The sequence below is a fragment of the Drosophila suzukii genome, chromosome Y (assembly GCF_043229965.1).
Source record: "Drosophila suzukii chromosome Y, CBGP_Dsuzu_IsoJpt1.0, whole genome shotgun sequence".
Taxonomy (NCBI): domain Eukaryota; kingdom Metazoa; phylum Arthropoda; class Insecta; order Diptera; family Drosophilidae; genus Drosophila; species Drosophila suzukii.
In genome coordinates this window covers 168531-194390 of record NC_092085.1, presented here as the reverse complement: position 1 = coordinate 194390, position 25860 = coordinate 168531, and the positions used below count along the sequence as shown (strand labels likewise).

Here is a 25860-nt window from a genome sequence, read left to right as displayed (position 1 = left end):
GCTTATAGGTATAATACCTATAAGGCATAACAATGTATAATCTAGCAAGTATACATCGAAATATGAAGGAATTGTATAGATATGGCATATAAATGCCATATACATAAGAATAAATTGTATATCAATGCAATAAGATATATAAACCTAGTGAGGGGCGGCACTAGTAAATGAATCGTATGGATATGGCTTATAGGTATAATACCTATAAGGCATAATAATGTATAATATAATAAATATACATTAAAACATGATTGAATTATATAGATATGGCATATAAATGCCATATACTTAAGAATAAATGGTAAAATTTACCCGTATATCACTGAAACACGATATATAAACCTAGTGAGGGTGACACTAGTACTGTAAACATGCTTTTAGAAGATCATGGGTCCAAAAACTACTATAGGGAGGTGGTCGTTGGCGGGCCCCTCCTCGTATTGGTCAAAACCTATGTTATGCATATAAGTTTGTCAATACTATTAAGACCGCCAAGCATATCCATATAAATGTATGGATATGCATAAAAATCCATACAAAAGTGAAAAAAAATAATGTATTGAAAAATATACATATATTTATATAAGTGAATCGTATGGATATGGCTTATAGGTATAATACCTATAAGGCATAACAATGTATAATCTAGCAAGTATACATCGAAATATGAAGGAATTGTATAGATATGGCATATAAATGCCATATAAATAAGAATAAATTGTATATCAATGCAATAAGATATATAAACCTAGTGAGGGGCGGCACTAGTAAATGAATCGTATGGATATGGCTTATAGGTATAATACCTATAAGGCATAATAATGTATAATATAATAAATATACATTAAAATATGATTGAATTATATAGATATGGCATATAAATGCCATATACTTAAGAATAAATGGTAAAATTTACCCGTATATCACTGAAACACGATATATAAACCTAGTGAGGGTGACACTAGTACTGTAAACATGCTTTTAGAAGATCATGGGTCCAAAAACTACTATAGGGAGGTGGTCGTTGGCGGGCCTCTCCTCGTATTGGTCAAAACCTATGTTATGCATATAAGTTTGTCAATACTATTAAGACCGCCAAGCATATCCATATAAATGTATGGATATGCATAAAAATCCATACAAAAGTGAAAAAAATAATGTATTAAAAAATATACATATATTTATATAAGTGAATCGTATGGATATGGCTTATAGGTATAATACCTATAAGGCATAACAATGTATAATCTAGCAAATATACATCGAAATATGCAGGAATTGTATAGATATGGCATATAAATGCCATATAAATAAGAATAAATTGTATATCAATGCAATAAGATATATAAACCTAGTGAGGGGCGGCACTAGTAAATGAATCGTATGGATATGGCTTATAGGTATAATACCTATAAGGCATAATAATGTATAATATAATAAATATACATTAAAATATGATTGAATTATATAGATATGGCATATAAATGCCATATACTTAAGAATAAATGGTAAAATTTACCCGTATATCACTGAAACACGATATATAAACCTAGTGAGGGTGACACTAGTACTGTAAACATGCTTTTAGAAGATCATGGGTCCAAAAACTACTATAGGGAGGTGGTCGTTGGCGGGCCCCTCCTCGTATTGGTCAAAACCTATGTTATGCATATAAGTTTGTCAATACTATTAAGACCGCCAAGCATATCCATATAAATGTATGGATATGCATAAAAATCCATACAAAAGTGAAAAAAAATAATGTATTAAAAAATATACATATATTTATATAAGTGAATCGTATGGATATGGCTTATAGGTATAATACCTATAAGGCATAACAATGTATAATCTAGCAAATATACATCGAAATATGCAGGAATTGTATAGATATGGCATATAAATGCCATATAAATAAGAATAAATTGTATATCAATGCAATAAGATATATAAACCTAGTGAGGGGCGGCACTAGTAAATGAATCGTATGGATATGGCTTATAGGTATAATACCTATAAGGCATAATAATGTATAATATAATAAATATACATTAAAATATGATTGAATTATATAGATATGGCATATAAATGCCATATACTTAAGAATAAATGGTAAAATTTACCCGTATATCACTGAAACACGATATATAAACCTAGTGAGGGTGACACTAGTACTGTAAACATGCTTTTAGAAGATCATGGGTCCAAAAACTACTATAGGGAGGTGGTCGTTGGCGGGCCCCTCCTCGTATTGGTCAAAACCTATGTTATGCATATAAGTTTGTCAATACTATTAAGACCGCCAAGCATATCCATATAAATGTATGGATATGCATAAAAATCCATACAAAAGTGAAAAAAAATAATGTATTAAAAAATATACATATATTTATATAAGTGAATCGTATGGATATGGCTTATAGGTATAATACCTATAAGGCATAACAATGTATAATCTAGCAAGTATACATCGAAATATGAAGGAATTGTATAGATATGGCATATAAATGCCATATAAATAAGAATAAATTGTATATCAATGCAATAAGATATATAAACCTAGTGAGGGGCGGCACTAGTAAATGAATCGTATGGATATGGCTTATAGGTATAATACCTATAAGGCATAATAATGTATAATATAATAAATATACATTAAAATATGATTGAATTATATAGATATGGCATATAATTGCCATATACTTAAGAATACATGGTAAAATTTACCTGTGTATCACTGAAACACGATATATAAACCTAGTGAGGGTGACGCTAGTACTGTAAACATGCTTTTAGAAGATCATGGGTCCAAAAACTACTATAGGGAGGTGGTCGTTGGCGGGCCCCTCCTCGTATTGGTCAAAACTTATGTTATGCGTATGCATATGATTTTGTCAATACTATAAAGAAAACTTGTTTTGTACATACAAAACTAAATGAATTATATGGATATTGAAAAATAAATGGCATTATATCCATATAATGAAAATATACTTGTATTCTCTTATTATAAGAGAGAATACCATATGGGTGGTTGGCAAAGAGAATTGAAAATACCCGAATTGAAGATATTGGGTTCAAAAACTACTATAGGGTGGTGTAGCAAATAAAGTTAAGACCATATATCCATATAATGGATATACACATGTATTCTCTTATTATAAGAAAGAATACCATATGGTTGGTTGGTAAAGATAATTGAAAATACCCGAATTGAAGATTACGGGTTCAAAAACTATTATATGGTGATGTAGCAAATAAAATGAAGATGATATATCCATATAATGGAATTATATGTGTATTCTCTTATTATAAGAGAGAGTTTCAAATGGTTTGGTGGCAAAGACAATTGAAAATACCCGAATTAAAGATAATGGGTCCAAAAACTACTATAGGATGGTCAATGGGCCGGCCATCTCCTATTGACAATAGTCGGTAGATAAGATATTATCCGTCAAATTTGTTTCTGTGTTCATTTATGAATATGGGACTTGGCTCCGCGGTTAATATTTTAAGCCCAAGATAATAAAGTCGAAACAAAGGCCAAGTGTTTCTATTATACATAGAATAACAAATTGTTTCCCAATTTTATCGTTAATTAATCCTATTTAAAACAAAAAGAGGCAGGATTGCTAGATATACATTGTAAATGTATATTTGACCTTTCTGCCTCTATCTTAACTATTTAATATTAGTTTACACAAAAAAAGGCGTAAAAGCGAATTATAAATATATTTTATTATTAAAGTACATATCATATATGCGCTCGGTTTTATATTATATATTACCAAAGAGTCTATATGAATATATACAGATAAATTTTAAATTTATCATCAAAATACAAATGATTTAACTCAATATTATATATTGGTTAAACAAAAATTGTACATGTGTGGATACAATAATGACGTATGTCGAACAAAAATGATATTTTAGAATGAAATATGCATATATAAAGAAAATATTATTACATATTACAAAATATTGTGTTTTAAAGAAGATAAGATATTTCTTTTTTTTAAACATCAATAATTAAAAAACTTGTTATTATTAGTGGCGAAACAAGTATATATTGAAAACAAACGTATACGAATGCTATATAAAAATGGCCGTATTCGATAGAAAACAATCTATAAAATTTATATTGCTAATTTCTATTCAAAAATATGAATGAAATATGAATAAAAACATTATTCTGGTTGATCCTGCCAGTAGTTATATGCTTGTCTCAAAGATTAAGCCATGCATGTCTAAGTACACACGAATTAAAAGTGAAACCGCAAAAGGCTCATTATATCAGTTATGGTTCCTTAGATCGTTAACAGTTACTTGGATAACTGTGGTAATTCTAGAGCTAATACATGCAATTAAAACATGAACCTTATGGGACATGTGCTTTTATTAGGCTAAAACCAAGCGATCGCAAGATCGTTATATTGGTTGAACTCTAGATAACATGCAGATCGTATGGTCTTGTACCGACGACAGATCTTTCAAATGTCTGCCCTATCAACTTTTGATGGTAGTATCTAGGACTACCATGGTTGCAACGGGTAACGGGGAATCAGGGTTCGATTCCGGAGAGGGAGCCTGAGAAACGGCTACCACATCTAAGGAAGGCAGCAGGCGCGTAAATTACCCACTCCCAGCTCGGGGAGGTAGTGACGAAAAATAACAATACAGGACTCATATCCGAGGCCCTGTAATTGGAATGAGTACACTTTAAATCCTTTAACAAGGACCAATTGGAGGGCAAGTCTGGTGCCAGCAGCCGCGGTAATTCCAGCTCCAATAGCGTATATTAAAGTTGTTGCGGTTAAAACGTTCGTAGTTGAACTTGTGCTTCATACGGGTAGTACAACTTACAATTGTGGTTAGTACTATACCTTTATGTATGTAAGCGTATTACCGGTGGAGTTCTTACATGTGCTTAGATACTTGTATTTTTTCATATGTTCCTCCTATTTAAAAACCTGCATTAGTGCTCTTAAACGAGTGTTATTGTGGGCCGGTACAATTACTTTGAACAAATTAGAGTGCTTAAAGCAGGCTTCAAATGCCTGAATATTCTGTGCATGGGATAATGAAATAAGACCTCTGTTCTGCTTTCATTGGTTTTCAGATCAAGAGGTAATGATTAATAGAAGCAGTTTGGGGGCATTAGTATTACGACGCGAGAGGTGAAATTCTTGGACCGTCGTAAGACTAACTTAAGCGAAAGCATTTGCCAAAGATGTTTTCATTAATCAAGAACGAAAGTTAGAGGTTCGAAGGCGATCAGATACCGCCCTAGTTCTAACCATAAACGATGCCAGCTAGCAATTGGGTGTAGCTACTTTTATGGCTCTCTCAGTCGCTTCCCGGGAAACCAAAGCTTTTGGGCTCCGGGGGAAGTATGGTTGCAAAGCTGAAACTTAAAGGAATTGACGGAAGGGCACCACCAGGAGTGGAGCCTGCGGCTTAATTTGACTCAACACGGGAAAACTTACCAGGTCCGAACATAAGTGTGTAAGACAGATTGATAGCTCTTTCTCGAATCTATGGGTGGTGGTGCATGGCCGTTCTTAGTTCGTGGAGTGATTTGTCTGGTTAATTCCGATAACGAACGAGACTCAAATATATTAAATAGATATCTTCAGGATTATGGTGTTGAAGCTTATATAGCCTTCATTCATGGTGGCAGTAAAATGTTTATTGTGTTTGAATGTGTTTATATAAGTGGAGCCGTACCTGTTGGTTTGTCCCATTATAAGGACACTAGCTTCTTAAATGGACAAATTGCGTCTAGCAATAATGAGATTGAGCAATAACAGGTCTGTGATGCCCTTAGATGTCCTGGGCTGCACGCGCGCTACAATGAAAGTATCAACGTGTATTTCCTAGACCGAGAGGTCCGGGTAAACCGCTGAACCACTTTCATGCTTGGGATTGTGAACTGAAACTGTTCACATGAACTTGGAATTCCCAGTAAGTGTGAGTCATTAACTCGCATTGATTACGTCCCTGCCCTTTGTACACACCGCCCGTCGCTACTACCGATTGAATTATTTAGTGAGGTCTCCGGACGTGATCACTGTGACGCCTTGTGTGTTACGGTTGTTTCGCAAAAGTTGACCGAACTTGATTATTTAGAGGAAGTAAAAGTCGTAACAAGGTTTCCGTAGGTGAACCTGCGGAAGGATCATTATTGTTTAATATCCTTACCGTTAATAAAAAAATTTGTTTTTATTATAATAACATTATTATAGTAATACAAATAAAATATTAAATTGCCAAAAATATGATCTATATATATATAGATCAAATACAATTTCGAAAAAGCAAGTCGAAATATAATAATTGTAATAAGAAATATATAATATATAAATATATTATTGCAATAAATAAGAGAAATAAATAAGCAAGAAAGCAAAAGCAAAACAAATAACAAATTCGAACAAGCAAATCGAAATTATTTGATATTATTATTATATTGTATATTAAATGCAATTAATAAAACACTGTGTGTATATGGACCATAATATACACGCGTTGCGATATGTATTGTTCATCTCAGTTATGCGCATACATTGGATAATGCAACAACCTAAAATGTACAATGTTGTACCTGATTAATACAGGTTAATGTTTTATATAAATTTCAATATATATCGCTAAAAAGTATTTAATACCGTAAATGCCATTAAAAAAATACTTGATATATTATTGGTTATATGAAACTAAGACATTTCGCAGCATTCGTTTTAGGTATAAAAATAAATTTATTGAAGGAATTGATATATGCCAGTAAAATGGTGTATTTTTAATTTCTTTCAATAAAAACATATATGACAAAATTAACAAACCAATATATAAAACTCTAAGCGGTGGATCACTCGGCTCATGGGTCGATGAAGAACGCAGCAAACTGTGCGTCATCGTGTGAACTGCAGGACACATGAACATCGACATTTTGAACGCATATCGCAGTCCATGCTGTTATGTACTTTAATTAATTTTATAGTGCTGCTTGGACTACATATGGTTGAGGGTTGTAAGACTATGCTAATTAAGTTGTTTATACAAATTTTATAATGAAATTTTATAAGCATATGGTATATTATTGGATAATAATAATTTAATTATTTTATTCATAATATTAACAAATATATGAAAAACATTATCTCACATTAGTAAATTAATTTGAATGTGAAAAACGAAGAGAAATATTTTCTTTTTCAATCAAATAATACTGAGAAATGTCTAGCATAAAAAATTTATCTAGAATTGTCTCTTATTAACGATTAGAAAATAGAAAGCCGTTGACTATATTATTATTCTTCGTTGATTCGTTAGACCAAACAAATGCCATACAAATATATATATATATAAATATAACGAATTTAATAAAATGTTTTATCATTATATATAAAGAATTAATTGCAAATAAAAGTTATACACAACCTCAACTCATATGGGACTACCCCCTGAATTTAAGCATATTAATTAGGGGAGGAAAAGAAACTAACCAGGATTTTCTTAGTAGCGGCGAGCGAAAAGAAATCAGTTCAGCACTAAGTCACTTTGTCTATATGGCAAATGTGAGATGCAGTGTATGGAGCGTCAATATTCTAGTATGAGAAATTAACGATTTAAGTCCTTCTTAAATGAGGCCATTTACCCATAGAGGGTGCCAGGCCCGTATAACGTTAATGATTACTAGATGATGTTTCCAAAGAGTCGTGTTGCTTGATAGTGCAGCACTAAGTGGGTGGTAAACTCCATCTAAAACTAAATATAACCATGAGACCGATAGTAAACAAGTACCGTGAGGGAAAGTTGAAAAGAACTCTGAATAGAGAGTTAAACAGTACGTGAAACTGCTTAGAGGTTAAGCCCGATGAACCTGAATATCCGTTATGGAAAATTCATCATTAAAATTGTAATATTTAAACAATATTATGATAATAGTGTGCATTTTTTCCATATAAGGACATTGTAATCTATTAGCATACAAAATTTATCATAAAATATAACTTATAGTTTATTCAAATTAATTTGCTTGCATTTTAACACAGAATAAATGTTATTAATTTGATAAAGTGCTGATAGATTTATATGAATACAGTGCGTTAATTTTTCGGAATTATATAATGGCATAATTATCATTGATTTTTGTGTTTATTATATGCACTTGTATGATTAACAATGCGAAAGATTCAGGATACCTTCGGGACCCGTCTTGAAACACGGACCAAGGAGTCTAACATATGTGCAAGTTATTGGGATATAAACCTAATAGCGTAATTAACTTGACTAATAATGGGATTAGTTTTTTAACTATTTATAGCTAATTAACACAATCCCGGGGCGTTCTATATAGTTATGTATAATGATATTTATATTATTTATGCCTCTAACTGGAACGTACCTTGAGCATATATGCTGTGACCCGAAAGATGGTGAACTATACTTGATCAGGTTGAAGTCAGGGGAAACCCTGATGGAAGACCGAAACAGTTCTGACGTGCAAATCGATTGTCAGAATTGAGTATAGGGGCGAAAGACCAATCGAACCATCTAGTAGCTGGTTCCTTCCGAAGTTTCCCTCAGGATAGCTGGTGCATTTTAATGTTATATAAAATAATCTTATCTGGTAAAGCGAATGATTAGAGGCCTTAGGGTCGAAACGATCTTAACCTATTCTCAAACTTTAAATGGGTAAGAACCTTAACTTTCTTGATATGAAGTTCAAGGTTATGATATAATGTGCCCAGTGGGCCACTTTTGGTAAGCAGAACTGGCGCTGTGGGATGAACCAAACGTAATGTTACGGTGCCCAAATTAACAACTCATGCAGATACCATGAAAGGCGTTGGTTGCTTAAAACAGCAGGACGGTGATCATGGAAGTCGAAATCCGCTAAGGAGTGTGTAACAACTCACCTGCCGAAGCAACTAGCCCTTAAAATGGATGGCGCTTAAGTTGTATACCTATACATTACCGCTAAAGTAGATGATTTATATTACTTGTGATATAAATTTTGAAACTTTAGTGAGTAGGAAGGTACAATGGTATGCGTAGAAGTGTTTGGCGCAAGCCTGCATGGAGCTGCCATTGGTACAGATCTTGGTGGTAGTAGCAAATAATCGAATGAGACCTTGGAGGACTGAAGTGGAGAAGGGTTTCGTGTGAACAGTGGTTGATCACGAGTTAGTCGGTCCTAAGTTCAAGGCGAAAGCCGAAAATTTTCAAGTAAAACACAAATGCCATACAAATATATTATATTATATAAATCAAGCTAATTAATATACTTGAATAATTTTGAACGAAAGGGAATACGGTTCCAATTCCGTAACCTGTTGAGTATCCGTTTGTTATTAAATATGGGCCTCGTGCTCATCCTGGCAACAGGAACGACCATAAAGAAGCCGTCGAGAGATATCGGAAGAGTTTTCTTTTCTGTTTTATAGCCGTACTACCATGGAAGTCTTTCGCAGAGAGATATGGTAGATGGGCTAGAAGAGCATGACATATACTGTTGTGTCGATATTTTCTCCTCGGACCTTGAAAATTTATGGTGGGGACACGCAAACTTCTCAACAGGCCGTACCAATATCCGCAGCTGGTCTCCAAGGTGAAGAGTCTCTAGTCGATAGAATAATGTAGGTAAGGGAAGTCGGCAAATTAGATCCGTAACTTCGGGATAAGGATTGGCTCTGAAGATTGAGATAGTCGGGCTTGATTGGGAAACAATAACATGGTTTATGTGCTCGTTCTGGGTAAATAGAGTGTCTGGCATTTATGTTGGTCACTTGTTCCCCGGATAGTTTAGTTACGTAGCCAATTGTGGAACTTTCTTGCTAAAATTTTTAAGAATACTAATTGGGTTAAACCAATTAGTTCTTATTAATTATAACGATTATCAATTAACAATCAATTCAGAACTGGCACGGACTTGGGGAATCCGACTGTCTAATTAAAACAAAGCATTGTGATGGCCCTAGCGGGTGTTGACACAATGTGATTTCTGCCCAGTGCTCTGAATGTCAAAGTGAAGAAATTCAAGTAAGCGCGGGTCAACGGCGGGAGTAACTATGACTCTCTTAAGGTAGCCAAATGCCTCGTCATCTAATTAGTGACGCGCATGAATGGATTAACGAGATTCCTACTGTCCCTATCTACTATCTAGCGAAACCACAGCCAAGGGAACGGGCTTGGAATAATTAGCGGGGAAAGAAGACCCTTTTGAGCTTGACTCTAATCTGGCAGTGTAAGGAGACATAAGAGGTGTAGAATAAGTGGGAGATATTAGACTTCGGTTTGGTATCGCCAATGAAATACCACTACTCTTATTGTTTCCTTACTTACTTGATTAAATGGAACGTGTATCATTTCCTAGCCATTATACGGATATATTTATTATATCTTATGGTATTGGGTTTTGATGCAAGCTTCTTGATCAAAGTATCACGAGTTTGTTATATAATCGCAAACAAATTCTTTAATAAAACGGTGCATTTATGTATTTTTGATTTGAAAATTTGGTATAACTCCAATTACTCAGGTATGATCCAATTCAAGGACATTGCCAGGTAGGGAGTTTGACTGGGGCGGTACATCTCTCAAATAATAACGGAGGTGTCCCAAGGCCAGCTCAGTGCGGACAGAAACCACACATAGAGCAAAAGGGCAAATGCTGACTTGATCTCGGTGTTCAGTACACACAGGGACAGCAAAAGCTCGGCCTATCGATCCTTTTGGTTTAAAGAGTTTTTAACAAGAGGTGTCAGAAAAGTTACCATAGGGATAACTGGCTTGTGGCGGCCAAGCGTTCATAGCGACGTCGCTTTTTGATCCTTCGATGTCGGCTCTTCCTATCATTGTGAAGCAAAATTCACCAAGCGTTGGATTGTTCACCCATGCAAGGGAACGTGAGCTGGGTTTAGACCGTCGTGAGACAGGTTAGTTTTACCCTACTAATGACAAAACGTTGTTGCGACAGCATTCCTGCGTAGTACGAGAGGAACCGCAGGTACGGACCAATGGCACAATACTTGTTCGAGCGAACAGTGGTATGACGCTACGTCCGTTGGATTATGCCTGAACGCCTCTAAGGTCGTATCCGTGCTGGACTGCAATGATAAATAAGGGGCAATTTGCATTGTATGGCTTCTAAACCATTTAAAGTTTATAATTTACTTTATAAACGACAATGGATGTGATGCCAATGTAATTTGTAACATAGTAAATTGGGAGGATCTTTGATCACCTGATGCCGCGCTAGTTACATATAAAAGCATTATTTAATACAATGACAAAGCCTAGAATCAATTGTAAACGACTTTTGTAACAGGCAAGGTGTTGTAAGTGGTTGAGCAGCTGCCATACTGCGATCCACTGAAGCTTATCCTTTGCTTGATGATTCGATAATAAAGATGTTGCAAGCGGCATAATAATTTATGCTTGCTTGCAACGGCGCGCCACTTTGTGGTTAGCAAAAGGTCTAGTAATATAAGAGACCTATAAAAAAATCAATATATTATTATAAATAAATATTGAACAAACAAAATGCATCGTCATCTTTATTAGTGACGCGATGATAAAGTGGCAAACATATTCCATGTATAAATATTCCTATGGTATTTTGATAATGCAAGTAAAGAGGACATATATAAAAGTAAGTATATGTTCCTCCAATGGTAGCAGCGGTTGGTTGGTTGGTGTCTGCTCCTCTTATTGTTCAAAACTTATGTTATGGTAGCAAGTCTGTATCGTCATATTATTAGTGACGCGAAAAATTAGTGGCAAACAATATTCGATGTATAAATATTCCTATGGTATTAATATTCAAATGAAGAGACCATTTAAATAAAGAGGACATATATAAAAGTAAGTATATGTTCCTCCAATGGTAGCAGCGGTTGGTTGGTTGGTGTCTGCTCCTCTTATTGTTCAAAACTTATGTTATGGTAGCAAGTCTGTATCGTCATATTATAAGTGACGCGAAAAATTAATGGCAAACATATTCGATGTATATAAATATTCCTATGGTATTCAAATTCAAGTAAAGAGACCATTAAAGTACAGAGAGAGGCCATATAATAAGTAAGTATATGTTCCTCCAATGGTAGCAGTGGTTGGTTGGTTGGTTGGTTGGCGGCTGCTCCTCTTATTGTTCAAAACTTATGTTATGGTAGCAAGTCTGTATCGTCATATTATAAGTGACGCGAAAAATTAGTGGCAAACATATTCGATGTATAAATATTCCTATGGTATTGAAATTCAAATAAAGAGACCATTAAAATAAAGAGGACATATATAAAAGTAAGTAATGGTAGCGGCGGTTGGTTGGTTGGCGGCTGCTCTTATTGTTCAAAACTTATGTTATCAATATGAGTTTGGCAATACAATAAAGAAGACCAATCTAATCCATATAAGACTAAATGGATTATATGGATATGCTTAGGAAACCCATATATTAATAAAAAAAAATTTATGTATAGAAAATTATACATATATGTATTTATATAAATGAATCGTATGGATATGGCTTATAGTAGATATAATACCTTTAAGGCATATTAATGTATAATATAGTAAATATATATACGTTGAAATATAAATGCATTTTTATATATATGGCAGCATATAAGTGTCATATGAAAAATAATAGAGTTTACCCATATATCACTGAAATGAGATATATAAACCTAGTGAGGGGCGGCACTAGTGAATGAATCGTATAGATATGGCTTACAGGTATAATACCTATATGTCATAATATGGTTTAATATTATAAATATACATTTAAATATGAATGAATTGTATAGATATGGCTTTTAAATGCCATATGCATAAGAATAAATAGAATGATTAACACTTATATCACTGAAATAAGATATAAAAACCTAGTGAAGGGTGGCACTAGTACTGTAAACATGATTTTGGCAGAGCTCGGGGTAAAAAACTACTATAGGGAGGTGGTCGTTGGCGGGCCCCTCCTCGTATTGGTCAAAACCTATGTTATACATATGAGGTTGTCAATACTATAAAGAACGCCAAGCATATCCATATAAATGTATGGATATGCATACAAATCCATACAAAAGTGAAAAAAAAATAATGTATTGAAAAATATACATATATTTATATAAGTGAATCGTATGGATATGTCTTATAGGTATAATACCTATAAGGCATAACAATGTATAATCTAGCAAATATACATCGAAATATGCAGGAATTGTATAGATATGGCATATAAATGCCATATACATAAGAATAAATTGTATATCAATGCAATAAGATATATAAACCTAGTGAGGGGCGGCACTAGTAAATGAATCGTATGGATATGGCTTATAGGTATAATACCTATAAGGCATAATAATGTATAATATAATAAATATACATTAAAACATGATTGAATTATATAGATATGGCATATAAATGCCATATACTTAAGAATAAATGGTAAAATTTACCCGTATATCACTTAAACACGATATATAAACCTAGTGAGGGTGACGCTAGTACTGTAAACATGCTTTTGGAAGATAATGGGTCCAAAAACTACTATAGGGAGGTGGTCGTTGGCGGGCCCCTCCTCGTATTGGTCAAAACCTATGTTATGCATATAAGTTTGTCAATACTATTAAGACCGCCAAGCATATCCATATAAATGTATGGATATGCATAAAAATCCATACAAAAGTGAAAAAAAATAATGTATTGAAAAATATACATATATTTATATAAGTGAATCGTATGGATATGGCTTATAGGTATAATACCTATAAGGCATAACAATGTATAATCTAGCAAGTATACATCGAAATATGAAGGAATTGTATAGATATGGCATATAAATGCCATATACATAAGAATAAATTGTATATCAATGCAATAAGATATATAAACCTAGTGAGGGGCGGCACTAGTAAATGAATCGTATGGATATGGCTTATAGGTATAATACCTATAAGGCATAATAATGTATAATATAATAAATATACATTAAAACATGATTGAATTATATAGATATGGCATATAAATGCCATATACTTAAGAATAAATGGTAAAATTTACCCGTATATCACTGAAACACGATATATAAACCTAGTGAGGGTGACACTAGTACTGTAAACATGCTTTTAGAAGATCATGGGTCCAAAAACTACTATAGGGAGGTGGTCGTTGGCGGGCCCCTCCTCGTATTGGTCAAAACCTATGTTATGCATATAAGTTTGTCAATACTATTAAGACCGCCAAGCATATCCATATAAATGTATGGATATGCATAAAAATCCATACAAAAGTGAAAAAAAATAATGTATTGAAAAATATACATATATTTATATAAGTGAATCGTATGGATATGGCTTATAGGTATAATACCTATAAGGCATAACAATGTATAATCTAGCAAGTATACATCGAAATATGAAGGAATTGTATAGATATGGCATATAAATGCCATATAAATAAGAATAAATTGTATATCAATGCAATAAGATATATAAACCTAGTGAGGGGCGGCACTAGTAAATGAATCGTATGGATATGGCTTATAGGTATAATACCTATAAGGCATAATAATGTATAATATAATAAATATACATTAAAATATGATTGAATTATATAGATATGGCATATAAATGCCATATACTTAAGAATAAATGGTAAAATTTACCCGTATATCACTGAAACACGATATATAAACCTAGTGAGGGTGACACTAGTACTGTAAACATGCTTTTAGAAGATCATGGGTCCAAAAACTACTATAGGGAGGTGGTCGTTGGCGGGCCTCTCCTCGTATTGGTCAAAACCTATGTTATGCATATAAGTTTGTCAATACTATTAAGACCGCCAAGCATATCCATATAAATGTATGGATATGCATAAAAATCCATACAAAAGTGAAAAAAATAATGTATTAAAAAATATACATATATTTATATAAGTGAATCGTATGGATATGGCTTATTGGTATAATACCTATAAGGCATAACAATGTATAATCTAGCAAATATACATCGAAATATGCAGGAATTGTATAGATATGGCATATAAATGCCATATAAATAAGAATAAATTGTATATCAATGCAATAAGATATATAAACCTAGTGAGGGGCGGCACTAGTAAATGAATCGTATGGATATGGCTTATAGGTATAATACCTATAAGGCATAATAATGTATAATATAATAAATATACATTAAAATATGATTGAATTATATAGATATGGCATATAAATGCCATATACTTAAGAATAAATGGTAAAATTTACCCGTATATCACTGAAACACGATATATAAACCTAGTGAGGGTGACACTAGTACTGTAAACATGCTTTTAGAAGATCATGGGTCCAAAAACTACTATAGGGAGGTGGTCGTTGGCGGGCCCCTCCTCGTATTGGTCAAAACCTATGTTATGCATATAAGTTTGTCAATACTATTAAGACCGCCAAGCATATCCATATAAATGTATGGATATGCATAAAAATCCATACAAAAGTGAAAAAAAATAATGTATTAAAAAATATACATATATTTATATAAGTGAATCGTATGGATATGGCTTATAGGTATAATACCTATAAGGCATAACAATGTATAATCTAGCAAATATACATCGAAATATGCAGGAATTGTATAGATATGGCATATAAATGCCATATAAATAAGAATAAATTGTATATCAATGCAATAAGATATATAAACCTAGTGAGGGGCGGCACTAGTAAATGAATCGTATGGATATGGCTTATAGGTATAATACCTATAAGGCATAATAATGTATAATATAATAAATATACATTAAAATATGATTGAATTATATAGATATGGCATATAAATGCCATATACTTAAGAATAAATGGTAAAATTTACCCGTATATCACTGAAACACGATATATAAACCTAGTGAGGGTGACACTAGTACTGTAAACATGCTTTTAGAAGATCATGGGTCCAAAAACTACTATAGGGAGGTGGTCGTTGGCGGGCCCCTCCTCGTATTGGTCAAAACCTATGTTATGCATATAAGTTTGTCAATACTATTAAGACCGCCAAGCATATCCATATAAATGTATGGATATGCATAAAAATCCATACAAAAGTGAAAAAAAATAATGTATTAAAAAATATACATATATTTATATAAGTGAATCGTATGGATATGGCTTATAGGTATAATACCTATAAGGCATAACAATGTATAATCTAGCAAGTATACATCGAAATATGAAGGAATTGTATAGATATGGCATATAAATGCCATATAAATAAGAATAAATTGTATATCAATGCAATAAGATATATAAACCTAGTGAGGGGCGGCACTAGTAAATGAATCGTATGGATATGGCTTATAGGTATAATACCTATAAGGCATAATAATGTATAATATAATAAATATACATTAAAATATGATTGAATTATATAGATATGGCATATAATTGCCATATACTTAAGAATACATGGTAAAATTTACCTGTGTATCACTGAAACACGATATATAAACCTAGTGAGGGTGACGCTAGTACTGTAAACATGCTTTTAGAAGATCATGGGTCCAAAAACTACTATAGGGAGGTGGTCGTTGGCGGGCCCCTCCTCGTATTGGTCAAAACTTATGTTATGCGTATGCATATGATTTTGTCAATACTATAAAGAAAACTTGTTTTGTACATACAAAACTAAATGAATTATATGGATATTGAAAAATAAATGGCATTATATCCATATAATGAAAATATACTTGTATTCTCTTATTATAAGAGAGAATACCATATGGGTGGTTGGCAAAGAGAATTGAAAATACCCGAATTGAAGATATTGGGTTCAAAAACTACTATAGGGTGGTGTAGCAAATAAAGTTAAGACCATATATCCATATAATGGATATACACATGTATTCTCTTATTATAAGAAAGAATACCATATGGTTGGTTGGTAAAGATAATTGAAAATACCCGAATTGAAGATTACGGGTTCAAAAACTATTATATGGTGATGTAGCAAATAAAATGAAGATGATATATCCATATAATGGATTTATATGTGTATTCTCTTATTATAAGAGAGAGTTTCAAATGGTTTGGTGGCAAAGACAATTGAAAATACCCGAATTAAAGATAATGGGTCCAAAAACTACTATAGGATGGTCAATGGGCCGGCCATCTCCTATTGACAATAGTCGGTAGATAAGATATTATCCGTCAAATTTGTTTCTGTGTTCATTTATGAATATGGGACTTGGCTCCGCGGTTAATATTTTAAGCCCAAGATAATAAAGTCGAAACAAAGGCCAAGTGTTTCTATTATACATAGAATAACAAATTGTTTCCCAATTTTATCGTTAATTAATCCTATTTAAAACAAAAAGAGGCAGGATTGCTAGATATACATTGTAAATGTATATTTGACCTTTCTGCCTCTATCTTAACTATTTAATATTAGTTTACACAAAAAAAGGCGTAAAAGCGAATTATAAATATATTTTATTATTAAAGTACATATCATATATGCGCTCGGTTTTATATTATATATTACCAAAGAGTCTATATGAATATATACAGATAAATTTTAAATTTATCATCAAAATACAAATGATTTAACTCAATATTATATATTGGTTAAACAAAAATTGTACATGTGTGGATACAATAATGACGTATGTCGAACAAAAATGATATTTTAGAATGAAATATGCATATATAAAGAAAATATTATTACATATTACAAAATATTGTGTTTTAAAGAAGATAAGATATTTCTTTTTTTTAAACATCAATAATTAAAAAACTTGTTATTATTAGTGGCGAAACAAGTATATATTGAAAACAAACGTATACGAATGCTATATAAAAATGGCCGTATTCGATAGAAAACAATCTATAAAATTTATATTGCTAATTTCTATTCAAAAATATGAATGAAATATGAATAAAAACATTATTCTGGTTGATCCTGCCAGTAGTTATATGCTTGTCTCAAAGATTAAGCCATGCATGTCTAAGTACACACGAATTAAAAGTGAAACCGCAAAAGGCTCATTATATCAGTTATGGTTCCTTAGATCGTTAACAGTTACTTGGATAACTGTGGTAATTCTAGAGCTAATACATGCAATTAAAACATGAACCTTATGGGACATGTGCTTTTATTAGGCTAAAACCAAGCGATCGCAAGATCGTTATATTGGTTGAACTCTAGATAACATGCAGATCGTATGGTCTTGTACCGACGACAGATCTTTCAAATGTCTGCCCTATCAACTTTTGATGGTAGTATCTAGGACTACCATGGTTGCAACGGGTAACGGGGAATCAGGGTTCGATTCCGGAGAGGGAGCCTGAGAAACGGCTACCACATCTAAGGAAGGCAGCAGGCGCGTAAATTACCCACTCCCAGCTCGGGGAGGTAGTGACGAAAAATAACAATACAGGACTCATATCCGAGGCCCTGTAATTGGAATGAGTACACTTTAAATCCTTTAACAAGGACCAATTGGAGGGCAAGTCTGGTGCCAGCAGCCGCGGTAATTCCAGCTCCAATAGCGTATATTAAAGTTGTTGCGGTTAAAACGTTCGTAGTTGAACTTGTGCTTCATACGGGTAGTACAACTTACAATTGTGGTTAGTACTATACCTTTATGTATGTAAGCGTATTACCGGTGGAGTTCTTACATGTGCTTAGATACTTGTATTTTTTCATATGTTCCTCCTATTTAAAAACCTGCATTAGTGCTCTTAAACGAGTGTTATTGTGGGCCGGTACAATTACTTTGAACAAATTAGAGTGCTTAAAGCAGGCTTCAAATGCCTGAATATTCTGTGCATGGGATAATGAAATAAGACCTCTGTTCTGCTTTCATTGGTTTTCAGATCAAGAGGTAATGATTAATAGAAGCAGTTTGGGGGCATTAGTATTACGACGCGAGAGGTGAAATTCTTGGACCGTCGTAAGACTAACTTAAGCGAAAGCATTTGCCAAAGATGTTTTCATTAATCAAGAACGAAAGTTAGAGGTTCGAAGGCGATCAGATACCGCCCTAGTTCTAACCATAAACGATGCCAGCTAGCAATTGGGTGTAGCTACTTTTATGGCTCTCTCAGTCGCTTCCCGGGAAACCAAAGCTTTTGGGCTCCGGGGGAAGTATGGTTGCAAAGCTGAAACTTAAAGGAATTGACGGAAGGGCACCACCAGGAGTGGAGCCTGCGGCTTAATTTGACTCAACACGGGAAAACTTACCAGGTCCGAACATAAGTGTGTAAGACAGATTGATAGCTCTTTCTCGAATCTATGGGTGGTGGTGCATGGCCGTTCTTAGTTCGTGGAGTGATTTGTCTGGTTAATTCCGATAACGAACGAGACTCAAATATATTAAATAGATATCTTCAGGATTATGGTGTTGAAGCTTATATAGCCTTCATTCATGGTGGCAGTAAAATGTTTATTGTGTTTGAATGTGTTTATATAAGTGGAGCCGTACCTGTTGGTTTGTCCCATTATAAGGACACTAGCTTCTTAAATGGACAAATTGCGTCTAGCAATAATGAGATTGAGCAATAACAGGTCTGTGATGCCCTTAGATGTCCTGGGCTGCACGCGCGCTACAATGAAAGTATCAACGTGTATTTCCTAGACCGAGAGGTCCGGGTAAACCGCTGAACCACTTTCATGCTTGGGATTGTGAACTGAAACTGTTCACATGAACTTGGAATTCCCAGTAAGTGTGAGTCATTAACTCGCATTGATTACGTCCCTGCCCTTTGTACACACCGCCCGTCGCTACTACCGATTGAATTATTTAGTGAGGTCTCCGGACGTGATCACTGTGACGCCTTGTGTGTTACGGTTGTTTCGCAAAAGTTGACCGAACTTGATTATTTAGAGGAAGTAAAAGTCGTAACAAGGTTTCCGTAGGTGAACCTGCGGAAGGATCATTATTGTTTAATATCCTTACCGTTAATAAAAAAATTTGTTTTTATTATAATAACATTATTATAGTAATACAAATAAAATATTAAATTGCCAAAAATATGATCTATATATATATAGATCAAATACAATTTCGAAAAAGCAAGTCGAAATATAATAATTGTAATAAGAAATATATAATATATAAATATATTATTGCAATAAATAAGAGAAATAAATAAGCAAGAAAGCAAAAGCAAAACAAATAACAAATTCGAACAAGCAAATCGAAATTATTTGATATTATTATTATATTGTATATTAAATGCAATTAATAAAACACTGTGTGTATATGGACCATAATATACACGCGTTGCGATATGTATTGTTCATCTCAGTTATGCGCATACATTGGATAATGCAACAACCTAAAATGTACAATGTTGTACCTGATTAATACAGGTTAATGTTTTATATAAATTTCAATATATATCGCTAAAAAGTATTTAATACCGTAAATGCCATTAAAAAAATACTTGATATATTATTGGTTATATGAAACTAAGACATTTCGCAGCATTCGTTTTAGGTATAAAAATAAATTTATTGAAGGAATTGATATATGCCAGTAAAATGGTGTATTTTTAATTTCTTTCAATAAAAACATATATGACAAAATTAACAAACCAATATATAAAACTCTAAGCGGTGGATCACTCGGCTCATGGGTCGATGAAGAACGCAGCAAACTGTGCGTCATCGTGTGAACTGCAGGACACATGAACATCGACATTTTGAACGCATATCGCAGTCCATGCTGTTATGTACTTTAATTAATTTTATAGTGCTGCTTGGACTACATATGGTTGAGGGTTGTAAGACTATGCTAATTAAGTTGTTTATACAAATTTTATAATGAAATTTTATAAGCATATGGTATATTATTGGATAATAATAATTTAATTATTTTATTCATAATATTAACAAATATATGAAAAACATTATCTCACATTAGTAAATTAATTTGAATGTGAAAAACGAAGAGAAATATTTTCTTTTTCAATCAAATAATACTGAGAAATGTCTAGCATAAAAAATTTATCTAGAATTGTCTCTTATTAACGATTAGAAAATAGAAAGCCGTTGACTATATTATTATTCTTCGTTGATTCGTTAGACCAAACAAATGCCATACAAATATATATATATAAATATAACGAATTTAATAAAATGTTTTATCATTATATATAAAGAATTAATTGCAAATAAAAGTTATACACAACCTCAACTCATATGGGACTACCCCCTGAATTTAAGCATATTAATTAGGGGAGGAAAAGAAACTAACCAGGATTTTCTTAGTAGCGGCGAGCGAAAAGAAATCAGTTCAGCACTAAGTCACTTTGTCTATATGGCAAATGTGAGATGCAGTGTATGGAGCGTCAATATTCTAGTATGAGAAATTAACGATTTAAGTCCTTCTTAAATGAGGCCATTTACCCATAGAGGGTGCCAGGCCCGTATAACGTTAATGATTACTAGATGATGTTTCCAAAGAGTCGTGTTGCTTGATAGTGCAGCACTAAGTGGGTGGTAAACTCCATCTAAAACTAAATATAACCATGAGACCGATAGTAAACAAGTACCGTGAGGGAAAGTTGAAAAGAACTCTGAATAGAGAGTTAAACAGTACGTGAAACTGCTTAGAGGTTAAGCCCGATGAACCTGAATATCCGTTATGGAAAATTCATCATTAAAATTGTAATATTTAAACAATATTATGATAATAGTGTGCATTTTTTCCATATAAGGACATTGTAATCTATTAGCATACAAAATTTATCATAAAATATAACTTATAGTTTATTCAAATTAATTTGCTTGCATTTTAACACAGAATAAATGTTATTAATTTGATAAAGTGCTGATAGATTTATATGAATACAGTGCGTTAATTTTTCGGAATTATATAATGGCATAATTATCATTGATTTTTGTGTTTATTATATGCACTTGTATGATTAACAATGCGAAAGATTCAGGATACCTTCGGGACCCGTCTTGAAACACGGACCAAGGAGTCTAACATATGTGCAAGTTATTGGGATATAAACCTAATAGCGTAATTAACTTGACTAATAATGGGATTAGTTTTTTAACTATTTATAGCTAATTAACACAATCCCGGGGCGTTCTATATAGTTATGTATAATTATATTTATATTATTTATGCCTCTAACTGGAACGTACCTTGAGCATATATGCTGTGACCCGAAAGATGGTGAACTATACTTGATCAGGTTGAAGTCAGGGGAAACCCTGATGGAAGACCGAAACAGTTCTGACGTGCAAATCGATTGTCAGAATTGAGTATAGGGGCGAAAGACCAATCGAACCATCTAGTAGCTGGTTCCTTCCGAAGTTTCCCTCAGGATAGCTGGTGCATTTTAATGTTATATAAAATAATCTTATCTGGTAAAGCGAATGATTAGAGGCCTTAGGGTCGAAACGATCTTAACCTATTCTCAAACTTTAAATGGGTAAGAACCTTAACTTTCTTGATATGAAGTTCAAGGTTATGATATAATGTGCCCAGTGGGCCACTTTTGGTAAGCAGAACTGGCGCTGTGGGATGAACCAAACGTAATGTTACGGTGCCCAAATTAACAACTCATGCAGATACCATGAAAGGCGTTGGTTGCTTAAAACAGCAGGACGGTGATCATGGAAGTCGAAATCCGCTAAGGAGTGTGTAACAACTCACCTGCCGAAGCAACTAGCCCTTAAAATGGATGGCGCTTAAGTTGTATACCTATACATTACCGCTAAAGTAGATGATTTATATTACTTGTGATATAAATTTTGAAACTTTAGTGAGTAGGAAGGTACAATGGTATGCGTAGAAGTGTTTGGCGCAAGCCTGCATGGAGCTGCCATTGGTACAGATCTTGGTGGTAGTAGCAAATAATCGAATGAGACCTTGGAGGACTGAAGTGGAGAAGGGTTTCGTGTGAACAGTGGTTGATCACGAGTTAGTCGGTCCTAAGTTCAAGGCGAAAGCCGAAAATTTTCAAGTAAAACACAAATGCCATACAAATATATTATATTATATAAATCAAGCTAATTAATATACTTGAATAATTTTGAACGAAAGGGAATACGGTTCCAATTCCGTAACCTGTTGAGTATCCGTTTGTTATTAAATATGGGCCTCGTGCTCATCCTGGCAACAGGAACGACCATAAAGAAGCCGTCGAGAGATATCGGAAGAGTTTTCTTTTCTGTTTTATAGCCGTACTACCATGGAAGTCTTTCGCAGAGAGATATGGTAGATGGGCTAGAAGAGCATGACATATACTGTTGTGTCGATATTTTCTCCTCGGACCTTGAAAATTTATGGTGGGGACACGCAAACTTCTCAACAGGCCGTACCAATATCCGCAGCTGGTCTCCAAGGTGAAGAGTCTCTAGTCGATAGAATAATGTAGGTAAGGGAAGTCGGCAAATTAGATCCGTAACTTCGGGATAAGGATTGGCTCTGAAGATTGAGATAGTCGGGCTTGATTGGGAAACAATAACATGGTTTATGTGCTCGTTCTGGGTAAATAGAGTGTCTGGCATTTATGTTGGTCACTTGTTCCCCGGATAGTTTAGTTACGTAGCCAATTGTGGAACTTTCTTGCTAAAATTTTTAAGAATACTAATTGGGTTAAACCAATTAGTTCTTATTAATTATAACGATTATCAATTAACAATCAATTCAGAACTGGCACGGACTTGGGGAATCCGACTGTCTAATTAAAACAAAGCATTGTGATGGCCCTAGCGGGTGTTGACACAATGTGATTTCTGCCCAGTGCTCTGAATGTCAAAGTGAAGAAATTCAAGTAAGCGCGGGTCAACGGCGGGAGTAACTATGACTCTCTTAAGGTAGCCAAATGCCTCGTCATCTAATTAGTGACGCGCATGAATGGATTAACGAGATTCCTACTGTCCCTATCTACTATCTAGCGAAACCACAGCCAAGGGAACGGGCTTGGAATAATTAGCGGGGAAAGAAGACCCTTTTGAGCTTGACTCTAATCTGGCAGTGTAAGGAGACATAAGAGGTGTAGAATAAGTGGGAGATATTAGACTTCGGTTTGGTATCGCCAATGAAATACCACTACTCTTATTGTTTCCTTACTTACTTGATTAAATGGAACGTGTATCATTTCCTAGCCATTATACGGATATATTTATTATATCTTATGGTATTGGGTTTTGATGCAAGCTTCTTGATCAAAGTATCACGAGTTTGTTATATAATCGCAAACAAATTCTTTAATAAAACGGTGCATTTATGTATTTTTGATTTGAAAATTTGGTATAACTCCAATTACTCAGGTATGATCCAATTCAAGGACATTGCCAGGTAGGGAGTTTGACTGGGGCGGTACATCTCTCAAATAATAACGGAGGTGTCCCAAGGCCAGCTCAGTGCGGACAGAAACCACACATAGAGCAAAAGGGCAAATGCTGACTTGATCTCGGTGTTCAGTACACACAGGGACAGCAAAAGCTCGGCCTATCGATCCTTTTGGTTTAAAGAGTTTTTAACAAGAGGTGTCAGAAAAGTTACCATAGGGATAACTGGCTTGTGGCGGCCAAGCGTTCATAGCGACGTCGCTTTTTGATCCTTCGATGTCGGCTCTTCCTATCATTGTGAAGCAAAATTCACCAAGCGTTGGATTGTTCACCCATGCAAGGGAACGTGAGCTGGGTTTAGACCGTCGTGAGACAGGTTAGTTTTACCCTACTAATGACAAAACGTTGTTGCGACAGCATTCCTGCGTAGTACGAGAGGAACCGCAGGTACGGACCAATGGCACAATACTTGTTCGAGCGAACAGTGGTATGACGCTACGTCCGTTGGATTATGCCTGAACGCCTCTAAGGTCGTATCCGTGCTGGACTGCAATGATAAATAAGGGGCAATTTGCATTGTATGGCTTCTAAACCATTTAAAGTTTATAATTTACTTTATAAACGACAATGGATGTGATGCCAATGTAATTTGTAACATAGTAAATTGGGAGGATCTTTGATCACCTGATGCCGCGCTAGTTACATATAAAAGCATTATTTAATACAATGACAAAGCCTAGAATCAATTGTAAACGACTTTTGTAACAGGCAAGGTGTTGTAAGTGGTTGAGCAGCTGCCATACTGCGATCCACTGAAGCTTATCCTTTGCTTGATGATTCGATAATAAAGATGTTGCAAGCGGCATAATAATTTATGCTTGCTTGCAACGGCGCGCCACTTTGTGGTTAGCAAAAGGTCTAGTAATATAAGAGACCTATAAAAAAATCAATATATTATTATAAATAAATATTGAACAAACAAAATGCATCGTCATCTTTATTAGTCAGTTGTCAGTCAAATGCTCTGGAGAGCAGACGTGTTTTTCGAGCGCTCCGTGTGACTGGTCAATTTCGGCAGTAAAACGCGTTTTTCCTTGCTAAAAATAGCATAAATATTCGCGCATTGTGTTCGCATAATCATTACGCGTGTTTTCTGCACGAAAAAGGTGGTAGGAAGGCCATAATCGCGATTTTCCACCCCAGACTATTCGAGAACATTCGACGTGCTGAGAGAGAGGCGCTCTCTCGGGCGCTCCGTGTGTCGGGCCAATTTCGGCTGTAAAACGCATTTTTCCTTGCTAAAAATAGCATAAATATTCGCGCATTGTGTTCGCATAATCATTCCGTGTGTTTTCTGCACGAAAAAGGTGGTAGGAAGGCCATAATCGCGATTTTCCACCCCAGACTATTCGAGAACATTCGACGTGCTGAGAGAGAGGCGCTCTCTCGGGCGCTCCGTGTGTCAGGCCAATTTCGGCAATAAAACTCATATTTCACTGTTGTAAGAGAGCCGCTCTCTCTCGAGTGGCGCCTGCCT

The 25860-nt window shown here is 34.3% G+C and overlaps 6 non-coding genes across 6 annotated transcripts; all 6 read left to right on the top strand.

The window, feature by feature from the left end:
* The first annotated feature begins 4192 nt into the window (after positions 1-4192).
* LOC118878954 (small subunit ribosomal RNA) lies at positions 4193-6187 on the top strand. The gene has a single exon (XR_005015470.3). It is a non-coding gene; the product is annotated as a small subunit ribosomal RNA (ribosomal RNA).
* Positions 6188-6855: 668 nt separating this feature from the next.
* Positions 6856-7034, top strand: LOC118878963 (5.8S ribosomal RNA). Its single transcript, XR_005015476.1, has one exon. It is a non-coding gene; the product is annotated as a 5.8S ribosomal RNA (ribosomal RNA).
* A 405-nt stretch (positions 7035-7439) lies between these two features.
* LOC139353797 (large subunit ribosomal RNA) lies at positions 7440-11409 on the top strand. Its single transcript, XR_011604937.1, has one exon. It is a non-coding gene; the product is annotated as a large subunit ribosomal RNA (ribosomal RNA).
* A 6541-nt stretch (positions 11410-17950) lies between these two features.
* On the top strand, positions 17951-19945 carry LOC118879305 (small subunit ribosomal RNA). Its single transcript, XR_005015539.1, has one exon. It is a non-coding gene; the product is annotated as a small subunit ribosomal RNA (ribosomal RNA).
* Positions 19946-20613: 668 nt separating this feature from the next.
* On the top strand, positions 20614-20792 carry LOC118879303 (5.8S ribosomal RNA). Its single transcript, XR_005015583.1, has one exon. It is a non-coding gene; the product is annotated as a 5.8S ribosomal RNA (ribosomal RNA).
* Positions 20793-21195: 403 nt separating this feature from the next.
* LOC139353803 (large subunit ribosomal RNA) lies at positions 21196-25165 on the top strand. The gene has a single exon (XR_011604943.1). It is a non-coding gene; the product is annotated as a large subunit ribosomal RNA (ribosomal RNA).
* Positions 25166-25860: the final 695 nt, after the last annotated feature.